Genomic DNA, 13,601 nt, shown 5'->3' on the forward strand with positions numbered 1-13,601 from the left:
AGGGTGGGGCTTTTAACGCACCCAAAATAAACAAACTCTTGTCGTCGGTTTCGTCCTGCAGTTCCTCTCTGCGTACCTAAGTGTGCTCCGAGTCCCAGTGTGGGTAGGTCTCTCTCTCTGTCACTGCTTCCTGCTGGCTTATATCCTGTCCCTCCACCCAATTACTGAAACAAGAGACACTTGAACTTTATCCACTTACTTCCTCTTCTTCGTCCTCCCGCTCTTTCTCCCGTCACAGACTTCGCTAAACCATGCCCCCTTGCCACAATCATTAATCAAGTTGGAATTTATAGGTCAAGTCAATCAGAGACAGATGAAGGACACAAGATTCAAGAATTGGTAGGGCTTTTATTTGAAAGATAAAACTGCCTTAAAATAATTATGTTCTCAAAACTAAGATTCCAACATAATATTTTTGCTGTAGCTGTTGGTTAAACAAGTGAACAAAATAAAACCACACTGATATGCATTCAGACTAGGCTACTATTAAATTCAAAATAACTATATTGAAAAAAATAAATAATATAAATATATATATATATATATATATATATATATATATATTTATATGTTGGTTGGTTGTTGATTCATTACAATTAATGACAATTTCTGTTAGGGCCTTAAGTTCCTTAAAAAATGTTTTGATATTTTTGCATGTTATTGTAAGGCCGTCTAACTCGATCCAATGGCGGTAATCGAATTAGCGGTGAAGGTCTTTGCGTGTTACTGTCTTTTCTCGCGGCAAAGTATTTTTGGTTAAATGCAATACATTTTCTCATATGTATTTTCTCGTTATTTCATCTGACTCCATAAATGAAAAGGCTTTAATGATATCTGTGCATCATTAAATGTGAGCGAATGTTTTACTATTCTTTTAAACTCAATAATTCTTTTAAACTAAAATAATGTCAAAGTCAATTAGAATTAAAGCTGCAAGCCGCATTTATCGGTGTTCAAGCAGTTAAAGCATCAAAAGACATTAAGTTTCATGTAGCAAGCATTTAACCACTGACATCATAGATGGAATAGACCTTGTTTTAGCATGATTTACCATGATATACCACATTTTAGTGTGATTTTTCACGATTTACCATGTTCCAGTATGATTTACCATGAATTTAGCATGATTTACCATAGTTTACCATGATATACCAAGTACTAGTATGATTCACCATGATTTACCCTGCTCTAGCATGGTTTACCACAATTGAACACATTCTAGTATGATTTAATATGATTCTAGCATGATTTACCATGTTATGGCATGATTTACCACGATATACCACATTCTAGAATGATTTATGATGGTTTTGAACATTATGATATGAACATTATATGATGGTAGATGGAAAAGACCATTTAGAGCTAATACAGGCAATTTACCATAGGAAATACATGGTTTTGAAGCTTTTTAACAGTTATAGCGCCACCTATGGTCCGATCTCCATGAAAATTTGCAGGCGTCTTCACCATGTTATGACACATATGCTCACCAATTTTTGTGAAGTTCTGATTTTTTATTTATGATTTATAGGCTTTTGAGTGTATTTTGACTCGCCCATTTTCTAAATGACCTTGTTACAGCTACTCAAATGCAAAAGTTCAACTTTTTTTCAATAATTATTGATCTAGAGAGTCCAGAGAATTTTCCTAGACTGGTCTGGTTCCGATCGGGCGAAAAACCTAGGACTAGTTCGCAAAAGTAGGTTTTTAACATATTCGTGAATATTTAATGAACGATTTGATTGGCAGCCATAGTTCTAGAGGCAAAGTTGTTCAGCCTGAGGAGATCTATCACATGTTATACATTTTGTTGGCATGTGTGCAACACCACGTGATTACAGAGCCGTAAAACTCGTTAGGATTTTTTTTTTTCAAATAGCAATTACAATAGGTTTTCAGCACTAAAGTGCTTGAACACCTAATAAGAACGAGACCTTTTTGACAGTTTTAGCGCCACCTCGATAATTATTGATCTAGAGAGTCCAGAGAATAGGTCTAGACTGGTTTGGTTCCGATCGTTTTGTAGGTTTTGGTAGGTTTTGGACAAAATTCGACATAACTTTTTTTTTTTGCCTAAAGGAAATCAGATATACATCACAGTGGTGTAAAAAGCTTGAGGCTAGGACCAAAGGTCTAGGAGTTATGAGCAATTTAGTACTTTTGGTTGCTGTAGCGCCACCTATGGACCAATCAGGGTCATACTCTGATAGGTTCTCCCCAAAAGTGTGGCCTACCATCTGGCCGAGTTTCAAGTCTCTGGGCCTTACGGTTTGGGCTGCACGATGCGTTTTAGGGGATTTTTTTTTTCAAATAGCAATTACAATAGGTTCCCCTTCAGGGACTACCGCTGTGTGTAATCGCAGTGGGAACGCCCTCCAGCGTAGTAACGCGTCTGAAGCATGAATGAAATCAGTCAATGGAGAGATGGAGCGTCATAGCGAGTGACGTCATCGACCAGGAAGCTATAAATATCCCCTGAGCACACAATACGCCAGCTTTTTGTTACTTCAGCAAGCTCTGTGTGTGTCTGAAATCTAGCGATTGTGTTTGTCTGTTTAGACAGGAGTTTCTCACTATATATATATATATATATATATATATATATATATATATATATATATATATATATATATAAACCAATATGAGTGTCAAAGTGACGAGCGAGCAATATAGAAAGTGTGTTTCCCCCTGTACACGATACATCACGGGTGGGGATACACATCAGCTGTGTGTTGCTTGTTTGGGATTGCAGCATGCCCAGTCGGCTCTCGAGGGGGTCGATTGTGAGCATTGGGAGCGTTTTCCCTTGAGAACTCTGCGCTCGCGGCGATCGCTCTTCGAGGAGAGTGGTTTGCTGCGAGCTCCTCGAGGCTCGGGTCCCGCTTCTGTTGAGGCAGAGCGGCGGCGCTTGTCTTGGGGCTCGCAGAAGGATCTCACTGGCGACGTTGAGACGGGCTCCGCCCTATCTCAGCTATCTCCAGCGAGATCTACTGCCTCTCACCCGGCTCTGGAAGCACGCGCTGCGGCGGTTACTTCTGCCCGGGTCGAGGCACATGATGTCGAACTTAGATTATCCAGTTCTGAGGAGCTCGATGTCGAAAGTTTTGCATCAGAAGAAACTGACTCGTCACTCCAGCATACTGCTGAAGAGGGGCTGATAGATGTGTTATCTCGGGCTGTAAAAAAAAAAAAAGTGGCCAACTGATAAGCAGGAGTCTAGAAATGAAAGCAAATTAGATGATAGACTTCTGTCTGCACGTCTTCAGCCTTCTCGCCGGTGCTTACCATTCTTCCCAGATCTTCACTCTGAGGTTTCAAAGACCTGGGTTAGACCTGTTTCAAATAGAATTTATACTAACCAGTCTAATGCTTATGGAAACATTTTTGGTGCAAAAGCTTCAGGGTACGTGACCATGCCGAAGGCAGAGGAGACGCTCTCCAGCTATCTCTCTCCTGCTTCGTCATCTTGACTTAAAGCACCGGCTCTGCCCTCTAAGCCACTAAAAAAAAAAAAAAATACTTCTGTGTTAGTGGGGAAGGCTTACTCGGCGCACTATGGCCATTATGCAGGCTTATCAGGCTGACCTGCTTAAAGATGCTTGTGAGGGGGGTGAAATTTCTGTGGATATGATTAATGAGCTCAGGCAGACTGCTGATCTCACTCTCCGGGCCACCAAGGAGACCACTAAATCTATCGGCCGGTCTATGGCATGGTGGCCACAGAGAGACACTTGTGGTTGAGTCAGACCTCTATGAAGGAGAAAGATAAGACTCTCCTTTTAATGCTCCAGTTTCGCCTGCGGGCCTCTTCGGTGACGCTCTTCACTCTGTCACGGAGAGGTTCCAGGAAGAGAAGAAACAGGCGGCTGCTTTTCAGAAATTTATGCTCCTTAAAGTGCGTGTCGCTGGGGCTGCTGAGCGAGGGCAGTGCCAGCCGCCGAGTACTTCAAAAAGAGCGCAGCAGAAACGGAGTGTCGCGTCTCGTTTTCCCGAGGGACGCTCGCCCCCTCCGAGGAGGGTTGTGGAGTGCCCAGACCAGCTGTTCCCTGCCAGTACGTTACAGGGCGCTGTGTCTGTCACTCGGGATGTTCATCCAGAGGCCAGCCTCGAGAGGCTGGTTCCCTTAGCGAAAGGAGCTATAGAGCGGGTTCCTCCACCCAGCTGGGAGTTAGGATACTACAGCCAGTTCTTCATCTTTCCGAAAAAAGATGGAGGACTGCGTCCCTTTCTAGATCTGCGTCTCTTAAATCGCGCTGTAGGGAAGCTCAAATTCAAGATGCTCACTCTCAAGCAGATCGTGTCAAATCAGATCCGAGGACTGGTTCGTCACGATAGATCTAAAGGACGCTTACTTCAACGTATCTATCCTACCTCAACACAGAAAGTTCCTGAGGTTCGCTTTCGGGGGCGCAGCTTACCAATAACAGGTTCTTCCGTTCGGCCTAGCACTGTCACCCCGCACGTTCACGGAGTGTATGGATGCGGCTATAGCCCCGCTGAGGCTGCAGGGCATCCGTTTTCTGAACTATATAGACGATTGGTTAATTCTAGCTCGGCCCGGGGTTCTAGCTTGAGACCATCCTCCAATCCAGAGCTCCCGCCACGAGGAAGTTATATGCCGCGAAGTGGAAACTTTTCACCTCTTGGTGTGGAGAGCGCCAGCAGGACCCAGTTAACTGCCCGGTTGGTACAGTGCTGGATTTCCTGCAGGACCGTCTCCCCACAGGGTTATCCCACTCCACACTGAAGGTGTACATGGCGGCCTTAGCTGCTTACCACGCCCCTTCGAGCGGAGGTTCTCTCGGGAGACACCCACTTATATCTCGCTTCCTTCGTGGCGCCTTGAGGCTGAGGCCTGCAGTTCGCACGAGGGTACCAGCTTGGGATCTGGCCATCGTCTTAGAAGGTCTCTCCCTAGCTCCTTTCGAGCCCATCGAGGAAGTTTCGGAAAAGTTTCTTACGCTAAAGACTATCCTTCTTCTCGCTATCTCATCTCTAAAATGAATTGGAGATATTCAAGCACTTTCGGTGGCTCCCTCGTGCCTGGAATTTGCTCCTGGTATGGTTAAGGCCTTTCTCTGTCCGAGACCAGGTTATGTTCCTAAGGTGCCAACTACTTTTGTTAGACCTATAGTTCTGCAGGCTTTCTGTCCTCCGCCTTTTCTGACGTCAGAACAGAAGTGACTTAATTTGCTGTGCCCCGTTAGGGCTTTAGATGCTTATGTCCACAGAGCTGCCCTGTGGAGGAGATCGGAACAACTGTTTGTCTGTTTTGGGTCACCTAAGAAAGGGTGTCCGGCATCTAAGTGGTCGAGGCCATCTCGCTTGCTTACGGTTCGGCCCATCAGCCTTCACCTTTGGCTGTAAGGGCTCATTCCACAAGGAGTATGGCTGCCTCTACAGCTCTTCTTTCAGGAGCTTCTCTTCAGGACGTTTGTGATGCGGCAGGCTGGTCCTCACCGCACACTTTCGTTAGATTTTATTCCCTTGATCTTAGCTCCACTCCCGGGGCTCAGGTTCTCTCGTCGCTTTGTGTCTCCTAATGACACACGACGGGGATTTGGTCGTATGGGGATGTGGGTATTGCGTTCCCACTGCGATTACACGCAGCGGTAGTCCCTGAAGGGGAACGTCCCGGGTTACGTATGTAACCCTAGTTCCCCGAAGGGACGGACGCTGCGTGTCCTGCCATACTCCCGGCATCCCCTTGGGTCGCTTGCTTCAGTAACTTTAAGCTGGCGTATTGTGTGCTCAGGGGATATTTATAGCTTCCTGGTCGATGACGTCACTCGCTATGACGCTCCATCTCTCCATTGACTGATTTCATTCATGCTTCAGACGCGTTACGCTGGAGGGCGTTCCCACTGCGATTACACGCAGCGTCCGTCCCTTCGGGGAACAAGGGTTACATACGTAACCCGGGACGTTTTCAGCACTTGTGATCGATTGCTGTTCCTGATCGATTGCTCCTGTCTGCCTAGCTGCCTGCTGCGTTTTGTTTGCTTCGAGGCTGTAAGCTCCGTCTAAGCCTCGTATTAGCTTTGTATTTCTTTCTGTTTTGAACCATCATTTACTACCATTTCTAGTTGTTTATACTACTAAATACAGCTTAGACAACATCTCAGATTAACCTGACATCGCTAGCTTCCGTTATTGTTAGCACAACACGCTAGCAACTCGCTAACGTTAGCCTGCTAACGCGCCACCCGTGCGCTCAGTTATTTATTTGTTTTTCTCTCACGCGCCCGTGCCTCTGAGTTCATAAAAAGCCCACGTGAGTATTAATCAGTCAACAAACACGGTGAGTAATGTCTTGTCCTGTTATTGTCACCTGCACTTCATGTTACATGTTTAGCATAGCCTTCCCCATCGGTAATATAGGGTTTATATGTGATAAATGCAAGGAAACAGTCAGGCTGACGGAGAAGATTTCAGAATTAGAAACACGCATCCAAACTTTAATTGAGGATAGTAAGTGTGTTAGAGCTTTAGATTCTATTTTGGATGCGCCTAGCATAGTGAACTCTTTACATGATTCGGTTCCGGCTGAATTATTGCCTGTGCAGCCAGGCAGATGGGTGACAGTGAGGGATCGCTCTAGTCGCGGATCAAAAAACCACTCTTCCGTTCCAATTACCACAACAAATCGATTTGCCCCACTTAGTGAAACACCCACTGAGAATTCTGTTCATTGTGCCCTGGTAATTGGCGATTCTAATACACGAAACGTTAAAATAGCGACACCAGCCTACATAGTCACATGTTTGCCGGGAGCCAGAGCGCCTGACATCAAAGCAAATTTAAAAGTGCTGGCTAATGCTAATCGTAAATTCTCTAAGATTGTTATTCACGTCGGCACTAATGATGTTCGACTCCGCCAGTCAAAGATCACCAAAATTAATATTAAAGAGGTGTTTGAACTCGCAAGTACGATGTCAGGCACTGTAATTTGCTCTGGCCCCCTTCCTGTTCGAAGGAGTGATGAGATAGTAAGCAGATTGTCATCACTCAATGGCTGGCTGTCTAAGTGGTGTCCGGAAAATAATATAGAGTTCATAGACAATTAGAAAAGTTTTTGGGGCAAACCTGACCTGTTGAAAAGAGATGGCATTCATCCCTCCTGGGATGGTGCTGCTCTTCTCTCTAGTAATTTGGCTCATAGTCTTAGAGACAAAACATGACAATCTGGGGCTCAGGTCAGGAAGCAGACAAAGTGGCTAAACCGACCGTCTGCTAGCGGCCTCGCGTCACCAAGGTCAGATAAATCCCATCACATAGAGCCTCTTTCACCTAAATATCATCATATAGAGACTGTGTCTGTTCCCCGAATTTGGAAATCCAAAAAACGTCCAAACCGATCTAAGGTTAAAAATGTAATTGATATTCAACAAATAAAAAATAGATATAATACAGATGAGCAAACGATAAAGCTTGGGTTGCTGAATATTCGATCCCTTACTTCAAAAGCGTTCATAGTTAATGATATGATTTCAGATTATAACCTAGATGTGCTATGTATGACAGAAACCTGGCTAAAACCAGACGATTACATTACTTTAAATGAGTCCACCCCCCATGATTACTGTTATAAACATGAACCTCGCCTGAAAGGCAAAGGGGGAGGTGTTGCTGTAATTTATAGTAATATTTTCAACACCACTAAAAAATCTAGTTTTAAATATACTTCTTTTGAAGTGTTGGTGCTTAATGTAAAAATATATAATGTAAACGATAAATCAAGTTTGAGAATTCTGCTAGCAACTGTATACAGGCCACCAGGGCACCATACAGATTTTATCAAAGAATTTGCTGACTTTCTATCAGAATCAGTATTGACTGCAGATAAAGTCCTAATTGTTGGTGATTTTGATATACATGTAGATAATGGAAAAGATTTAATGGGATTGGCATTTAAAGACATTCTTAACTCTATTGGAGTTAGACAACACGTGTCAGGACCTACTCATTGTCGTAATCATACTCTAGATCTAATATTATCACATGGAATCAATGTTGATTCTGTTGAAATTCTGCAGCAGAGCGACGACATCTCACATCATTATCTAGTCTCATGTAAATTACATTTAGCCAAGGCTGCAAAGCCAACTCCGTGTTACAAGTATGTTAGACCTATCACTTCTGCCACTAAAGATTGCTTTATCAATAATCTTCCTAATCAGTTTCATCGTCTCAGCATCCCCTTGATATTGCAACAGAAACTTTTAACTATCTCCTTTCCAGCACTTTAGACACAGTTGCTCCGTTGCGCTTAAAGAAGATTAAAGAAAATAGTCCAACGCCGTGGTACAACGAGCACACCCGGGCCCTTAAGAGAGCAGCCAGAAAAATGGAGCGCAACTGGAAGAAAACAAAACTAGAGGTATTTCGGATTTCATGGAAGGAGAGCTCGATTGCTTACAGAGACGCTTTAATAGCTGCAAGATCTGCTTAATTTTCAACCCTATTAAAAGAAAATAAACATAATCCAAGGTATTTATTTGAAAAAGCGGCTACACTAACGAAAAAGAAAGCTTCAAGCCCAGAAGTTTCCAAGAAACACAGCAGTAATGACTTTATGAACTTCTTCACTTACAAGATTGATAATATTAGGGATAAAATTATAACTATGCAACCGTCTACTACAGCATCACATCAGGGAGTGCATTATAGTCTCCCTGAGGTAAAATTTGATTCATTTGTTGCCATAGGAGAGGAAGAATTTTGCAAACTCGTTAATTCATCTAAATCGACAACATGTATGTTAGACCCTATACCGACTAAACTACTGAAAGAGATGCTTTCAGAAGTCATAGATCCTCTTCTTAATATCATTAATTCGTTTTTGTCTCTAGGATACTTACCAAAAACCTTTAAGCTGGCTATGATTAAACCGCTTGTTAAAAAAACGAAACTTGATCCTACAGAATTAGTCAATTACAGGCCGATCTCAAATCTACCTTTTCTGTCAAAGATACTAGAAAAGGCAGTATCCTCACAACTGTGTTCCTTTCTTGAAAGAAATGGTATCTGCGAGGATTTCCAGTCAGGATTTAGACCGCACCATAGCACTGAGACAGCTCTCATTAGAGTCACAAATGATTTGCTCTTATCATCCGATCGTGGTTGTATCTCTCTATTAGTGTTACTTGATCTTAGTGCTGCATTTGACACCATTGACCACAACATTCTCTTAAATAGACTAGAAAACTATGTTGGCATTAGTGGAATTGCATTAGCATGGTTTAAATCATATTTATCTGACCGCTATCAGTTTGTAGCAGTAAATGAAGAGATGTCTTATCGGTCAAAAGTTCAGTATGGCGTACCACAAGGCTCAGTACTAGGACCGCTGCTGTTCACTCTGTGCATGCTACCGTTAGGAGATATCATTAGGAAACATGGAATTAGCTTTCACTGTTATGCTGATGATACTCAGCTCTATATTTCTTCCAAACCTAACGAAACTCACCAATTCACAAAATTATCGGAATGCATAGTTGATATCAAAAATTGGATGACTAGTAATTTCCTACTACTAAATTCTGAAAAAACAGAGGTTCTAATTATTGGATGTAGCGTTGGTTCAGTGTGGGTGTGATGGAAGTAGACAAGGGTCGGCGATACTGGGACTCGTACACGATTTTATTAGCAGACTGCGTTGAACAAACAATGTGCGCGAGGTGCGCCTTCACCATAGAGCATTCTATAGCAACGTTCAAAACACTCTGTCCACTCTGAATAAACTCAGTCCCTCAATTCCTCAGTTCACGTGCACAAGGTCATAGTCCTTCTCTCTTCCTGTTCTCTCACACGAGCTGGCTTTTATGCAGTCTCCCCACACCAATCACTGCAATCAGAAACAGGTGTTCGTCATTTTGCACTTGACCTACTTACGCACCGCTCGGCTCCGCCCCCGCTCTCCGCTACAGACTCCGCAAAACCACGCCCCCATGCCACATTGGACAAAAAACTTCCACACGTAATAACCTAGAATACCGTCTAACACTTGATGGCTGCTCTGTTAAGTCTTCGTCGTCAGTTAGGAACCTGGGTGTGCTCTTTGATACCAATCTTTCATTTGAAAGTCACGTGTCTAGTGTCTGTAAAACCGCATTTTTCCATCTTAAAAATATATCTAAATTACGTCATATGCTCTCATTGACAAATGCGGAACAACTAGTTAATGCGTTCATGACATCAAGGCTAGATTATTGTAATGCTCTACTGGGTGGTTGCCCTGCACGCTTAATAAACAAACTACAGCTAGTTCAAAACGCAGCCGCTAGAGTTCTTACCAGAACCAGGAAGTACAACCATATTAGCCCGGTTCTGTCAACACTGCATTGGCTCCCTATTAAACATCGTATACATTTTAAAATATTGCTGATTACTTACAAAGCACTAAATGGTTTAGCTCCCCAGTAATTGAGCGAGCTCTTAACGCATTATAGTCCTTCACGTCTATTGCGATCTCAAAGTTCTGGCCGGTTGATAATACCTAGAATATATAAATCGACTGCTGCCGGTAGATCCTTTTCCTATTTAGCACCAAAACTTTGGAACAATCTTCCTAACATTGTCCGGGAAGCAGACACAGTCTGTCAGTTCAAAGCTACACTAAAAACGCATCTCTTTGACCTAGCATTCACATAACACTCTATAGACTTCTAAAATTCAATATTAGGCTGCTTAGATTAGGTCAGCCGGAACTGGGAATACTTCCCTTAAATCCTGATGTACTCGTTACATCATAAGAAGAATGGCATCTACGCTAATTTTAGTATCTTTGTTATTCCCGAGGTTTTCCCACAGCCTGCCGGATCCAGGCCGTTTCCAGATCTGACGAAGGACTTTCGCCTGGACCTGATGACAATGCAGTGCTGAAGTGCCAACTAGCCTCTCCCTATGGAGGATCCCTATACCACTCTACAGATAAAGCGTTGTGGAATTTTTCGGTTCGCGCACCTACCCAAATTCTGCATAAAAATTTATAGACAAGACAAGTAGTTTGTTTAGGCATGGTTTGTAAGGAATTACAAACCTGCGCACATATATTCAAACGCACATAACTATAGAATCAATTCTTAATGCACATGTGAACGCCATCAGCGCCTATCACAGGTTGACGTTTAAAGTCTGTTTAGAGAGAACGGTGTCGTCTTAGCGGCCCCTAATTTAATAACAAATGATTATTTAGACGGAAGTGAATCAATCAAAACTAACTTTAGCTGGAAAAAACATTTTTCAAGAACCACTATAAAACCAAACCAATCTCTGTTACCTTAAATTATATGTTTATCTCTGTAAAGCTGCTTTGAAACAATCTACATTGTTAAAAGCGCTATATAAATGAGGATGACTTGACTTGACTTGACTAAAGTGCTTGAATACCTAATAATAATGAGACCTTTTTGACAGTTTTAGAGTATGGTCCGATCTCCATGAAACTTTGCATGCTTCACTATGTTATAACACATATGCTCATCAATTTCTGTGAAGTTTTGACTTTTCGTTTAGGCTAGGGCTAGGACCAAAGGTCTAGGAGTTATGAGCAATTTAGTACTTTTTGTTGCTGTAGCGCCACCTATGGGCCAATCGGGGTCATACTCTGATAGGTTCTCCCCAAAAGTGTGGCCTACCATCTGTCCGAGTTTCAAGTCTCTGGGCCTTACGGTTTGGGCTGCACGATGCCTTTTAGGGGATTTTTTTTTTCAAATAGCAATTACAATAGGTTTTCAGCACTAAAGTTCTTGAACACCTAATAAGAATGAGACCTTTTTGACAGTTTTAGCGCCACCTATGGTACGATCTCCATGAAACTTTGCATGCTTCTTCACCATGTTATGACACATATGCTCATCAATTTTTGTGAAGTTTTGACTTTTCGTTTAGGATTTATAGGCTTTTGACTGTATTTTGTCCCGCCCCTTTTCTAAATGACCCTGTTACAGCCACCCAAATGCAAAATTTCAACTTTTTTTCGATAATTATTGATCTAGAGAGTCCAGAGAATAGGCCTAGACTGGTTTGGTTCCGATCAGGCGAAAAACCAGGGACTAGTTTGCAAAAGTAGGTTTTGGACAAAATTCGACATAACTTTTTTTTTTTTTTTTTTAAATCGAACTCGGAGATATACATTTTATCCGTCTTGAGCAAGGGATCACAGTGGTGTAAAGGCTAGGACCAAAGGTCTAGGAATTATGAGCAATTCAGTACTTTTGGTTGTTGTAGCGCCACCTATGGGCCAATCGGGGTCATACTCTAATAGGTTCTCCACAAAAGTGTGGCCTACCATCTGGCCGAGTTTCAAGTCTCTGGGCCTTACGGTTTGGGCTGCACGATGCGTTTTAGGGGATTTTTTTTTTTCAAATAGCAATTACAATAGGATTTCAGGACTTCGTGCTTGAACACCTAATAAGAATGAGACCTTTTTGACAGTTTTAGCGCCACCTATGGTCCGATCTCCATGAAACTTTGCATGCTTCTCCACCATTTTATGACACATATGCTCATCAATTTTTGTGAAGTTTTGACTTTTCATTTAGGATTTATAGGCTTTTGACTGTATTTTGTCCCGCCCCTTTTCTAAATGACCCTGTTACAGCCACCCAAATGCAAAATTTCAACTTTTTTTCGATAATTATTGATCTAGAGAGTCCAGAGAATAGGCCTAGACTGGTTTGGTTCCGATCGGGCGAAAAACCAGGGACCAGTTTGCAAAAGTAGGTTTTGGACAAAATTCGATATAACTTTTTTTTTTTTTTCTAAATCGAACTCGGAGATATATATTTTATCCGTCTTGAGCCAGGGATCACAGTGGTGTAAAGGCTAGGACCAAAGGTCTAGGAGTTATGAGCAATTTAGTACTTTTGGTTCAACACTTCGTGCTTGAACACCTAATAATCAAATGTCACAATTTAATATGTCAGGTAAATGTATCATTATAATTTCATAATCAATTCAAGGATATTCAATGCAAAACATCTAATCCTCTAGAACAAAGAGGACAAAGTTTACCCGACAAGAAATGCGTGAGGCTGAGAGTCTCGCAACTCTCAGCCTCACGGGCCGATCTCAAATATAGAAAAGGCCCTGAGCTCTCGCTGCGTTTCATTATATACCCAGACCTCATTTCAAATCTAAACATCATTCACAGTGGAATTTTACCTGTAAGTCACCATTTGCTAGTAGTGGAAAATTAGCATTCAGTCAAATGGTCAGAAGGTGTTAACGCACAGACACACCCTCCAGTGTGGAAGATATTTCTAAACTTCCTAAGAACTTTATTACCTTTTGGTTTACTTCTTTGGGAATGAGACATTTGTACCAGTCGCACCGAGACATTTCAAATAATACCAAACATGTATAAACCTTGATGATAATCATTCACATTAAACCATTTAGATTCTTGTGTGAGTTTGGGAGATCTCTGCCAGGATGAGGAATGGGGGAGAGAAATGTAGATTAGGATGAGGGAGGATGAGACCTTCGTCTCAATAGTGCATGAGGGGGAGTTCAAATGTTAATTTCCTTTGTTTTCTCAGAGAGTGGCCCGCTCTTAAAGTCCTTCCAGTTTTTCCAGTCTTACAGATTGGCCT

Source organism: Siphateles boraxobius, unplaced genomic scaffold (genome assembly GCF_051911475.1).
Source record: "Siphateles boraxobius isolate OS27281-9 unplaced genomic scaffold, OSU_SipBor_1 56, whole genome shotgun sequence".
NCBI classification, from domain to species: Eukaryota; Metazoa; Chordata; class Actinopteri; order Cypriniformes; family Leuciscidae; genus Siphateles; species Siphateles boraxobius.